The sequence below is a fragment of the Electrona antarctica genome (genome assembly GCF_951216825.1).
Source record: "Electrona antarctica genome assembly, chromosome: 14".
Classification (NCBI taxonomy): Eukaryota; Metazoa; Chordata; class Actinopteri; order Myctophiformes; family Myctophidae; genus Electrona; species Electrona antarctica.
In genome coordinates, this window is record NC_136795.1 from 21,797,983 (window position 1) to 21,811,991 (window position 14,009).

The window sequence follows — 14,009 nt, forward strand, 5'->3', positions numbered from 1 at the left end:
ACCTAGAAACCCCATTCAAGCCTACTTAGGTTCATCTTACGGTGGACATGTTTGCCTGAAAAGGAATCTTTGAAATGTTTCATAGTTTTAGAAATATAGTGCTTTCAAATTTGAGAATTTTACAATGGGGCTCAATGGCAGATATTGGCACGTCAAAAAAGCACTTTCACCTAGAAACTCCATTCACACTTTTTATAATTCAGCTTACTGTGGAGACACATGCTATAATTCAGCTTACTGTGGAGACACATGCTGGAACTTTTTACTTTGAAATGTTTTGTAGTTTCTGAGTTATTTAACTTTAACGCCCAATGCATTCTCAATGGCAATAGCACAAACTTTGGCATGCTACTAGTCCTACATACTTACACCTAGAAACCCCATTCAAGCCTACTTAGGTTCATCTTACGGTGGACATGTTTGCCTGAAAAGGAATCTTTGAAATGTTTCATAGTTTTAGAAATATAGTGCTTTCAAATTTGAGAATTTTACAATGGGGCTCAATGGCAGATATTGGCACGTCAAAAAAGCACTTTCACCTAGAAACTCCATTCACACTTTTTATAATTCAGCTTACTGTGGAGACACATGCTGGAACTTTTTACTTTGAAATGTTTTGTAGTTTCTGAGTTATTTAACTTTAACTCCCAATGCATTCTCAATGGCAATAGCACAAACTTTGGCATGCTACTAGTCCTACATACTTACACCTAGAAACCCCATTCAAGCCTACTTAGGTTCATCTTACGGTGGACATGTTTGCCTGAAAAGGAATCTTTGAAATGTTTCATAGTTTTAGAAATATAGTGCTTTCAAATTTGAGAATTTTACAATGGGGCTCAATGACAGATATTGGCACGTCAAAAAAGCACTTTCACCTAGAAACTCCATTCACACTTTTTTATAATTCAGCTTACTGTGGAGACACATGCTGGAACTTTTTACTTTGAAATGTTTTGTAGTTTCTGAGTTATTTAACTTTAACGCCCAATGCATTCTCAATGGCAATAGCACAAACTTTGGCATGCTACTAGTCCTACATACTTACACCTAGAAACCCCATTCAAGCCTACTTAGGTTCATCTTACGGTGGACATGTTTGCCTGAAAAGGAATCTTTGAAATGTTTCATCGTTTTAGAAATATAGTGCTTTTAAATTTGAGAAATTCAGAATGGGGGTCAATGGCAGATTTTGGCAAGTAAAGATTTGAGTGGGGTTTGAACCCACTATCTCCAGATCATGCAGCCAGTGTGCTAAGTCACTGATCTACTTGCTACCTGCCACAAAGCAGGCTGCTGTTCCCTTTGAGTACAACATTGATACAAAAATAAAATACAAAAAATAAAATAACAGGAGATTTGTCTATTGTTTCTTTTGCTGTTGTTTATCTCTAGACGCTCAAATGTTTATGAACCACAATGGAAACAAGTCTCTGGCTCTTCTGTCATTATCTATTCGGCCTTTTAAGAACAGCATGCACAGTGGCTCACTGGGTACAGAGCCTGCCTGGTAATCAGGAGGCTGCAGGTTCAAGTCCTGGCTCTGACATAGTGTCCCAAAATCATGAAAATATGACATAATATATTATGCCGTCCCAAACCATGGACTATAGTATGTCGTTTTTTCATGATTTTCATCTTTTTTTCAAATCCTCCAAAATCATGAAAAACGACATGCTATAGTATGCCGTCCGAAGCCATGAACTATAGTATGTCGTTTTTTCATGATTTTCATCTTTTTTTCAAATAGTCCAAAATCACGAAAAACGACATGCTATAGTATGCCGTCCGAAAAAAATTATAACTTTGGCATGCTACTAGTCCTACATACTTACACCTAGAATCCCCATTCAAACCTATTTAGGTTCATCTTACGGTGGACATGTTTGCCTGAAAAGGAATCTTTGAAATGTTTCATAGTTTTAGAAATATAGTGCTTTAAATGTGAGAAATTTATAATGGCAGATAGTGGCACGTCAAAATCACTTTCACCTAGAAACTCCATTCACACGTTTTATAATTCAGCTTACTGTGGAGACACATGCTGGAACTTTTTACTTTGAAATGTTTTGTAGTTTCTGAGTTATTTAACTTTAACGCCCAATGCATTCTCAATGGCAATAGCACAAACTTTGGCATGCTACTAGTCCTACATACTTACACCTAGAAACCCCATTAAAGCCTACTTAGGTTCATCTTACGGTGGACATGTTTGCCTGAAAAGGAATCTTTGAAATGTTTCATAGTTTTAGAAATATAGTGCTTTCAAATTTGAGAATTTTACAATGGGGCTCAATGGCAGATATTGGCACGTCAAAAAAGCACTTTCACCTAGAAACTCCATTCACACTTTTTATAATTCAGCTTACTGTGGAGACACATGCTGGAACTTTTTACTTTGAAATGTTTTGTAGTTTCTGAGTTATTTAACTTTAACTCCCAATGCATTCTCAATGGCAATAGCACAAACTTTGGCATGCTACTAGTCCTACATACTTACACCTAGAAACCCCATTCAAGCCTACTTAGGTTCATCTTATGGTGGACATGTTTGCCTGAAAAGGAATCTTTGAAATGTTTCATAGTTTTAGAAATATAGTGCTTTCAAATTTGAGAATTTTACAATGGGGCTCAATGGCAGATATTGGCACGTCAAAAAAGCACTTTCACCTAGAAACTCCATTCACACTTGTTATAATTCAGCTTACTGTGGAGACACATGCTGGAACTTTTTACTTTGAAATGTTTTGTAGTTTCTGAGTTATTTAACTTTAACTCCCAATGCATTCTCAATGGCAATAGCACAAACTTTGGCATGCTACTAGTCCTACATACTTACACCTAGAAACCCCATTCAAGCCTACTTAGGTTCATCTTACGGTGGACATGTTTGCCTGAAAAGGAATCTTTGAAATGTTTCATAGTTTTAGAAATATAGTGCTTTCAAATTTGAGAATTTTACAATGGGGCTCAATGACAGATATTGGCACGTCAAAAAAGCACTTTCACCTAGAAACTCCATTCACACTTTTTTATAATTCAGCTTACTGTGGAGACACATGCTGGAACTTTTTACTTTGAAATGTTTTGTAGTTTCTGAGTTATTTAACTTTAACGCCCAATGCATTCTCAATGGCAATAGCACAAACTTTGGCATGCTACTAGTCCTACATACTTACACCTAGAAACCCCATTCAAGCCTACTTAGGTTCATCTTACGGTGGACATGTTTGCCTGAAAAGGAATCTTTGAAATGTTTCATCGTTTTAGAAATATAGTGCTTTTAAATTTGAGAAATTCAGAATGGGGGTCAATGGCAGATTTTGGCAAGTAAAGATTTGAGTGGGGTTTGAACCCACTATCTCCAGATCATGCAGCCAGTGTGCTAAGTCACTGATCTACTTGCTACCTGCCACAAAGCAGGCTGCTGTTCCCTTTGAGTACAACATTGATACAAAAATAAAATACAAAAAATAAAATAACAGGAGATTTGTCTATTGTTTCTTTTGCTGTTGTTTATCTCTAGACGCTCAAATGTTTATGAACCACAATGGAAACAAGTCTCTGGCTCTTCTGTCATTATCTATTCGGCCTTTTAAGAACAGCATGCACAGTGGCTCACTGGGTACAGAGCCTGCCTGGTAATCAGGAGGCTGCAGGTTCAAGTCCTGGCTCTGACATAGTGTCCCAAAATCATGAAAATATGACATAATATATTATGCCGTCCCAAACCATGGACTATAGTATGTCGTTTTTTCATGATTTTCATCTTTTTTTCAAATCCTCCAAAATCATGAAAAACGACATGCTATAGTATGCCGTCCGAAGCCATGAACTATAGTATGTCGTTTTTTCATGATTTTCATCTTTTTTTCAAATAGTCCAAAATCACGAAAAACGACATGGTATAGTATGCCGTCCGAAAAAAATTATAACTTTGGCATGCTACTAGTCCTACATACTTACACCTAGAATCCCCATTCAAACCTATTTAGGTTCATCTTACGGTGGACATGTTTGCCTGAAAAGGAATCTTTGAAATGTTTCATAGTTTTAGAAATATAGTGCTTTAAATGTGAGAAATTTATAATGGCAGATAGTGGCACGTCAAAATCACTTTCACCTAGAAACTCCATTCACACGTTTTATAATTCAGCTTACTGTGGAGACACATGCTGGAACTTTTTACTTTGAAATGTTTTGTAGTTGTATTATATAGAAATTTCACGAAATACCTTTCGTTTATGGGTAGGTTTCCTTCAAAACCTAGCTGCAGAACATTATTTTATGTACTCCCAGGACAGAAAATTCTAGAATTTTCGCTGTCCTGGGCTCTAAGGGTGACGTAGGAAGCCACGCCTATCCCGTATAGATACCTGCGTGGCTACGTCAGCCCTCATTCAACTTTTCTTCTGCTAAGCTGCGAGAACGAACTTTAACATTCCAGTGTGTGCAGGGTAATATATCTCGCAAACTCGGCCGAGAGATTAATTCTTTAGGACCGTGAGATCTCTGGCACACTCTCGAAGCAAACAGAAGGATACTTCTCGAGAAAAAAAGCCGAACTTCGACACAAGTGAGTTCTAGGCAACCTGTTGCTACGCTAGCTTGTCGAAAAAACAGCTCGCGCCTCTTTTTCTCTCTCGCTAAAGCTAGCGTTTGTTAGCTTAAAGCTATCCATAGTTAGCTTAGCGCTACTAGGCAGATACGCCTGTGGTCTACTATTACACGCCACGAGGAAGATAAACCTGTGGCTGTTAAGCACTCGGACTCCTCTCTCTACAAGCAACCATGTCGCTGACGAGGGAGACCCAGCCCGGGGAAAGACGCCATCGAGGACAGCCGGTGCCCGCCGACTGTCAAGAAGGCCCCAAACAAAAGACGTGCTCCACCTGGGGATGCGGGAACACGATGTCGGGCAAAGACGGGCATCACGAGTGCATGTATTGTCTCGGCCTCACCCACACCCGTGAGTCCATGGAGGAAATCGGTCCCGTTTGCCTCCATTGTGAGAAAATGGACGACGACGTCCTAAACAACAGGCTCGGACGTGTCCAAAGGTATTATGACAACTTTGCCGCCCACGGACTCCGAGAGAGGAGCCCCACTCCTCCCCCGCGACGAGCTCGCATACAAGTCCCGCCAAGGGGACAACGAGCTACCCCGAGACAGAGGCTCGACTACTCGGGCAACAGAGCCCCAACCGGAGCCTCTTCTTCAAGAGCAGCACCTGCCGGCGCTAGCCGAGACAGGTACGCTACTTCAGCCTCTGCAACCAGGGCTCACGAGGCCACTGATTACGAGGCTCATGGCGCGAGGCCAAGGGATACCTTCGCACCGCGCCGCTCTTCCCCAGCTCCACGTGCTCGACAACACGTCGTGCAGGCCACCATTGAGTGCCCGCCCAGACATACAGCTAGACGCAGACAGCCTGCTGTTGCACCCAGCTATATGGTGGACCGCCTGGACCCTTCCCCAGACCGCGCAATGTCTCCCGGTGGGGAGCATTGGACTACCAGGGAGGAAGGGGAGCTTCGTGATGACGAGCTCCCTTCCTTCCAGGAGCAACTCCAGGACTACCACGTCCTGGACGAGGCCTACGCGGACGAGCGAGATGGCCATGATGACCTCTCCCCCGGGGACTACGTCAGCACCACTCGTCGCCCCTTCGACGACCTGGATGCCATGGAAATACAGGAGCACCAGCAAGCCAGGGCTCCTGTCCCCCCGCCTCCTGTACCCCCCATGGATGACTCCAATATTTACGAGATATACAGGAAGGCTAGTGCACGTTGTAACCACACATGGCCTAAGTCAACTGTCAAGGTACTACCATGGGAAGGCAGGACTGATGAGTCCGCCCCCCCCCCTGCACCTAGAAGACAGAAGCTCCCTATGGCACAGGGCTTCGAGGAGGCCATGATGCACGCCTGGGACGAACCCCTCCTGAAGGTGGATTTTCCCAAGGCCAGCGCCAAGGGGCCCAACGACATACCAGATAAACAAACCCTCGCCATAGACTTCATGCCAGCTATGGACAAGGCTATAGCGGCCTACCTGGCCAACCCTGCAGCTCCTAGAGTGGATCACCACGTAAAGGAACCGCAGCTCCTGTCCAGCAGCGTGAGGGAAGCCTCAAAACTGAACAAGTGGCAGTATGCACACATGTCATTCGTGGCGAAGGCCCTCAATGCAGGAGCACTTCTCCAGGGTTCCATGAAGAGCCTCCTCATTGAGATGGGACAGAAGTCCATTAAAGTCCAGCTAGCGGAACTGCCAGAAGACCTGGCCGAGTTACGCCGCTTGAATCACGAGATGGCCACCCTCCAGAGGGACTCCACTCTCCACAACGCCAAGGCAATGGCATGTTCCATCCTCCAGGAGAGATGGCGTTGGGTCGATCAGACCAGCGCCATCTCCCTGGAGACAAAGAAAGAGTTTGTGGCTGGAAATATCCACCCAGACAGTATGTTTAAGGACGCTCTGGCCAAAATGTCAGAGACCATCCAACAGCTCGAGTCCTCCACCAAGACGATGAAGGCGCTCGAACCGCTGGCCAACCAGGCCGCCCCGGTAGGCCGCCCCAAGGCTAAGAAGGCACCCTGGAAGGCCAAGACCGATGACAAACCCAGGTCCCAGGACCGGAGCGGAGATAGACAGCGACAGCCTGCAGGCCGAGGCAGAGCAGACCGCCGCACCTCTCCGCCGCCCTACAAGGCCAGGAGCGCTCCCAGAGGCCGAGGCCAGGGGAAGCGCAAATGACCTGCCCGGGCCGGGTCATCTTCCCCACCACACTCAGAGTTCAAGGCCAGAGGTGGGGATCACAGATCTCACCTCAGAGCCTGCGCTGAAGCGCTTAAGGGGGCCTGTACACAGTGCTGTGAGCACCGTTGTACAGACCCCCAAAATTGTTATGTGCAATTCACATGTGTATGTTTTTCCACGTTGTTCAATAAAGAAAACAAAAAAACAAAAAACACAAAAAACAATAAAACCAACTCTGAAGGGCATAGGCCCAGTGGGAAAGATAACCCACACTGTGACAGCAGAGCCGGATTTACCTTGCTGAGGGCCCCCGGGCTGGAGCAAATTTGAGGGCCCCCCTTGGGGCGCGCGGCGAAGCCGCGCGTCCCGTGATTATATAAAATAGCCCAAAAAAATTTGGGCTATTTTGTTTTCATTTTGGGGTACCCAGGCCCCTAAAAAGAGAGGCAGGCAGGCAGAAGCTCTCAATGGTTTAACCATAATACAACTAAATACAATAACAATACACACATTTCACTTGAATTGGATTTCACTTTACAATTTTATAATAAAAAAAAAAAAAAAAAAAAAAATATTTTTTTTTTTTTTTTTTTTTTTGGGCCCCCCTAGTCGGGGGCCCCCGGGCTTCAGCCCACCCTAGCCCAACGGTAAGTCCGGCTCTGTGTGACAGCTTTAGCTGTCACAGTCCAAAAACTCCACGCCAATTTTTTCCAAACTCAATACCGAAAAAATTCACTAGAGGGAGACATTTCACACAAAGTAAGTCTTCCCCTAGGCAGGCCATGCACCACGCTGACAAGCACAGGGAACCCTTTGTCACGTCATCTGTCACAATGGCGGATATCCGGGGCTTCCCCGTGGATAATCCGTACAATTCAGACAGGATACAGGCTTCAGTTCGCCTCGAAACCGCCCACTTCCAGGAAAATTATTTTCTCAGAAGCGAGCGGGCAAAAGGCCGCCATTCTGCAAGAGGAAATCAATTCATTAATGCAGAAAGGCGCCATCACAGAGGTGGCCCTCGACCAATCAATGAACGGTTTTTACTCCCGCTATTTCTTGGTAAAGAAAAAGGGGGGCGGACTCCGTCCCATTCTAGACCTGAGGGCATTGAATCGTCACTTAAAAAAGCTGCGATTCAAAATGCTTACTCCACCAGTCCTCCTACGCCTAATTCGCGAAGGGGACTGGTTTACGTCGATAGACCTGCAAGACGCATATTTCCACATTCCGATTTACCCGCCGCACAGAAAATTTCTGCGCTTCGGGTTCAGAGGAAAAGTGTACGAGTACACAGTCCTTCCCTTCGGAATGTCACTGAGTCCCAGAGTCTTCATAAAGTGCACCGCGGCAGCTATCGCTCCGCTCCGACAGCAAGGGATCCGTCTCGCTACATACGTAGACGACTGGATCCTACTTGCAGACTCTCCACGAGAAGCACTGTCGCACACACATCGTGTGCTCAGCCACCTCGACTCGCTTGGGTTTATAATAAACCACGAGAAGAGCATGCTTATGCCAACACAGTCAATAGACTTTATAGGCATAACACTGAACTCAATCTCTTACACGGCCCGCCTGAGCCAAGAGAGAATAGACGCAACACTGCAGTGCGTGACGTCATTCAAAAGGGGACGCTCGATTCCTTTTCATGCATGCCTCCGGATGGCGGGGTTAATGGCCTCTGCGGTCTATTTAATCCGCCTAGCAAGGCTACATATGAGACCTTTCCAACGATGGATAGGCTCTCTACATGTACCAATGCACCGTCGGCACCAGAAGGTAACAGTAACATCACAATGCATACTAGCCCTTCAATGGTGGTCAGACAGGAAAACCCTCTCAGAGGGCGTCCCCATGGGAAAGCCTCTGATCAGGAAAGTCATCACTACAGACGCCAGCATGACAGGCTGGGGAGCCACGATGGAAGGACTCACAGCCAGAGGTTTATGGTTGGGGCCACTACGTGCCCTTCACATAAATTACTTAGAGCTCATGGCAGTCTTCCTCGCCCTGAAACACTTCGAGCAGCGCATCCTGGGTTGCCATGTCCTAGTCAGGACAGACAACACCACGGCCATGTGCTACATCAACAGACAAGGTGGACTCAGGTCCCCTCGTCTTCATCAACTGGCTCAGAAACTGATCCTGTGGTGCAACACACGCGTCCTCTCAATAGTAGCGTGTCACGTCCCAGGTCTTCTGAACACAGGGGCAGACCTGCTGTCCAGAGGACCTCTCCGCTACTCAGACTGGTCACTACACCCTCATGCAGTGGCCCAGGTCTGGAGCAGGTTTGGGAAATCCAAGGTGGATCTCTTTGCCACAGAGGAGAACACGAAGTGTCCCCTCTTCTTCGCAATCAGGGGACCATCAACGTTGGGGCTAGACGCTCTGTCACACCAATGGCCCAAAACCCTTCTCTACGCCTTTCCCCCGCTATCCCTCATCAGCCCCACTCTGGACAGAGTGAGGACTCAGGGTCTGAAGGTGCTCCTAATAGCCCCGTCGTGGGGGGTCTGGAGGTCGGAAATAACCCCTCTCCTCTACGACCAGCCGTGGAGAATTCCCCTTCGAGCGGATCTCCTCTCTCAAGCGAGGGGGGAGATCTTCCACCCTCACCCCCAGGACCTAGACCTATGGGTCTGGCCCGTCAAAGGGTGATGTTGACTGCCGTGGGTCTACCTCCGAACGTAATCGAAACGATTCAGAAAGGCAGAGCCCAGTCAACAAGGGACCGTTACGACACAGCCTGGCGCGTCTTCGAGCATTGGTGCTCACGAAGACCAGACCAAACAGTCCCCTACCAGGCCTCAGTGATCGACGTCCTGTCATTCCTGCAGGAGCTCCTAGACAACGGTCTAGGCCTCTCCTCAGTCAAGGTCCATTTGGCGGCAATCTCTGCCTGCCACCCAGGCTTTGATAACCAGACGGTGTGGAAGCACCCGCTGGTAAAACAATTCATGAAGGGTGTACGCAGGGAACATAGGACATGCAGATCCCTCGTTCCCTCGTGGGATTTGTCCCTGGTTCTAAAGGCGCTGGCTACAGCACCCTTTGAACCACTACAAACCGTGAGCCTCAAGCTCCTAACCCTGAAGGTGGCTCTCCTGATCGCACTCACGACAGCAAAAAGGGTCAGCGACCTACATGCGCTCTCGATCTCTCCAGACTGCATGAGGTTCGATGAGGGGTCGACCAAGGTCACCCTAAAGGCAAACCCCGCCTTCATTCCCAAAAATGCTCTCTCAGTGTGTGTGCCAGTGAACCTACAGGCTTTCCATCCCCCGCCGTTCTCCTCTGACGAAGACAGCAGGCTTAATTGCCTCTGCCCAGTCAGAGCTTTACGCATATACGCGGATAGACTGGCTCCCTTCAGACAAGGAAGCCAACTCTTTGTGTCCTGGGGTGCCAGGACCAAAGGAAAGCCCGTCACGAAGGTCACTATCTCTAACTGGATAGTGGAAGCCATCCGTCTGGCCTACACTAGCCAAGGCGTGGATTCCCCTCAAGCCCTGAGGGCCCACTCCACAAGAGGTGTGGCAGCTTCCTGGGCACTCTACAAGGGTGTCTCCATTCAGGAAGTCTGCACAGCAGCAAGCTGGTCTACACCCTCGACTTTCGCCACATACTATAACCTAGATGTGGCAGCGCCTTCGCTAGCGCACGCGGTCTTGGGGGCCGCTGCTCAGTAAGGCATCAGGGCAGCATAGCGCTGCCTCCTGCCCTCCACAAGGACTAGGTTCTGGACCCAAAAGGGTCCGAGCCCCTCCCAAAAGGTTTACCTGGGACCCACTGGAAGTTCAGGTCACGGGAGTTCATAAAGTCCCATAAACGAAAGGTATTTCGTGAAATTTCTATATAATACAACGTTAAAGGTTACTTTAGTAACCACGGTTGTATATATAAATTGAACGAAATACCTTTCGTGGAACGCCCTTCTGTTCTCTAAAGCAGAAGAAAAGTTCCGAATGAGGGCTGACGTAGCCACGCAGGTATCTATACGGGATAGGCGTGGCTTCCTACGTCACCCTTAGAGCCCAGGACAGCGAAAATTCTAGAATTTTCTGTCCTGGGAGTACATAAAATAATGTTCTGCAGCTAGGTTTTGAAGGAAACCTACCCATAAACGAAAGGTATTTCGTTCAATTAGTTATAAGTTATTTAACTTTAACGCCCAATGCATTCTCAATGGCAATAGCACAAACTTTGGCATGCTACTAGTCCTACATACTTACACCTAGAAACCCCATTAAAGCCTACTTAGGTTCATCTTACGGTGGACATGTTTGCCTGAAAAGGAATCTTTGAAATGTTTCATAGTTTTAGAAATATAGTGCTTTCAAATTTGAGAATTTTACAATGGGGCTCAATGGCAGATATTGGCACGTCAAAAAAGCACTTTCACCTAGAAACTCCATTCACACTTTTTATAATTCAGCTTACTGTGGAGACACATGCTGGAACTTTTTACTTTGAAATGTTTTGTAGTTTCTGAGTTATTTAACTTTAACTCCCAATGCATTCTCAATGGCAATAGCACAAACTTTGGCATGCTACTAGTCCTACATACTTACACCTAGAAACCCCATTCAAGCCTACTTAGGTTCATCTTATGGTGGACATGTTTGCCTGAAAAGGAATCTTTGAAATGTTTCATAGTTTTAGAAATATAGTGCTTTCAAATTTGAGAATTTTACAATGGGGCTCAATGGCAGATATTGGCACGTCAAAAAAGCACTTTCACCTAGAAACTCCATTCACACTTTTTATAATTCAGCTTACTGTGGAGACACATGCTGGAACTTTTTACTTTGAAATGTTTTGTAGTTTCTGAGTTATTTAACTTTAACGCCCAATGCATTCTCAATGGCAATAGCACAAACTTTGGCATGCTACTAGTCCTACATACTTACACCTAGAAACCCCATTCAAGCCTACTTAGGTTCATCTTACGGTGGACATGTTTGCCTGAAAAGGAATCTTTGAAATGTTTCATCGTTTTAGAAATATAGTGCTTTTAAATTTGAGAAATTCAGAATGGGGGTCAATGGCAGATTTTGGCAAGTAAAGATTTGAGTGGGGTTTGAACCCACTATCTCCAGATCATGCAGCCAGTGTGCTAAGTCACTGATCTACTTGCTACCTGCCACAAAGCAGGCTGCTGTTCCCTTTGAGTACAACATTGATACAAAAATAAAATACAAAAAATAAAATAACAGGAGATTTGTCTATTGTTTCTTTTGCTGTTGTTTATCTCTAGACGCTCAAATGTTTATGAACCACAATGGAAACAAGTCTCTGGCTCTTCTGTCATTATCTATTCGGCCTTTTAAGAACAGCATGCACAGTGGCTCACTGGGTACAGAGCCTGCCTGGTAATCAGGAGGCTGCAGGTTCAAGTCCTGGCTCTGACATAGTGTCCCAAAATCATGAAAATATGACATAATATATTATGCCGTCCCAAACCATGGACTATAGTATGTCGTTTTTTCATGATTTTCATCTTTTTTTCAAATCCTCCAAAATCATGAAAAACGACATGCTATAGTATGCCGTCCGAAGCCATGAACTATAGTATGTCGTTTTTTCATGATTTTCATCTTTTTTTCAAATAGTCCAAAATCACGAAAAACGACATGCTATAGTATGCCGTCCGAAAAAAATTATAACTTTGGCATGCTACTAGTCCTACATACTTACACCTAGAATCCCCATTCAAACCTATTTAGGTTCATCTTACGGTGGACATGTTTGCCTGAAAAGGAATCTTTGAAATGTTTCATAGTTTTAGAAATATAGTGCTTTAAATGTGAGAAATTTATAATGGCAGATAGTGGCACGTCAAAATCACTTTCACCTAGAAACTCCATTCACACGTTTTATAATTCAGCTTACTGTGGAGACACATGCTGGAACTTTTTACTTTGAAATGTTTTGTAGTTTCTGAGTTATTTAACTTTAACGCCCAATGCATTCTCAATGGCAATAGCACAAACTTTGGCATGCTACTAGTCCTACATACTTACACCTAGAAACCCCATTAAAGCCTACTTAGGTTCATCTTACGGTGGACATGTTTGCCTGAAAAGGAATCTTTGAAATGTTTCATAGTTTTAGAAATATAGTGCTTTCAAATTTGAGAATTTTACAATGGGGCTCAATGGCAGATATTGGCACGTCAAAAAAGCACTTTCACCTAGAAACTCCATTCACACTTTTTATAATTCAGCTTACTGTGGAGACACATGCTGGAACTTTTTACTTTGAAATGTTTTGTAGTTTCTGAGTTATTTAACTTTAACTCCCAATGCATTCTCAATGGCAATAGCACAAACTTTGGCATGCTACTAGTCCTACATACTTACACCTAGAAACCCCATTCAAGCCTACTTAGGTTCATCTTATGGTGGACATGTTTGCCTGAAAAGGAATCTTTGAAATGTTTCATAGTTTTAGAAATATAGTGCTTTCAAATTTGAGAATTTTACAATGGGGCTCAATGGCAGATATTGGCACGTCAAAAAAGCACTTTCACCTAGAAACTCCATTCACACTTTTTATAATTCAGCTTACTGTGGAGACACATGCTGGAACTTTTTACTTTGAAATGTTTTGTAGTTTCTGAGTTATTTAACTTTAACTCCCAATGCATTCTCAATGGCAATAGCACAAACTTTGGCATGCTACTAGTCCTACATACTTACACCTAGAAACCCCATTCAAGCCTACTTAGGTTCATCTTATGGTGGACATGTTTGCCTGAAAAGGAATCTTTGAAATGTTTCATAGTTTTAGAAATATAGTGCTTTCAAATTTGAGAATTTTACAATGGGGCTCAATGGCAGATATTGGCACGTCAAAAAAGCACTTTCACCTAGAAACTCCATTCACACTTTTTATAATTCAGCTTACTGTGGAGACACATGCTGGAACTTTTTACTTTGAAATGTTTTGTAGTTTCTGAGTTATTTAACTTTAACGCCCAATGCATTCTCAATGGCAATAGCACAAACTTTGGCATGCTACTAGTCCTACATACTTACACCTAGAAACCCCATTCAAGCCTACTTAGGTTCATCTTACGGTGGACATGTTTGCCTGAAAAGGAATCTTTGAAATGTTTCATAGTTTTAGAAATATAGTGCTTTCAAATTTGAGAATTTTACAATGGGGCTCAATGGCAGATATTGGCACGTCAAAAAAGCACTTTCACCTAGAAACTCCATTCACACTTTTTATAA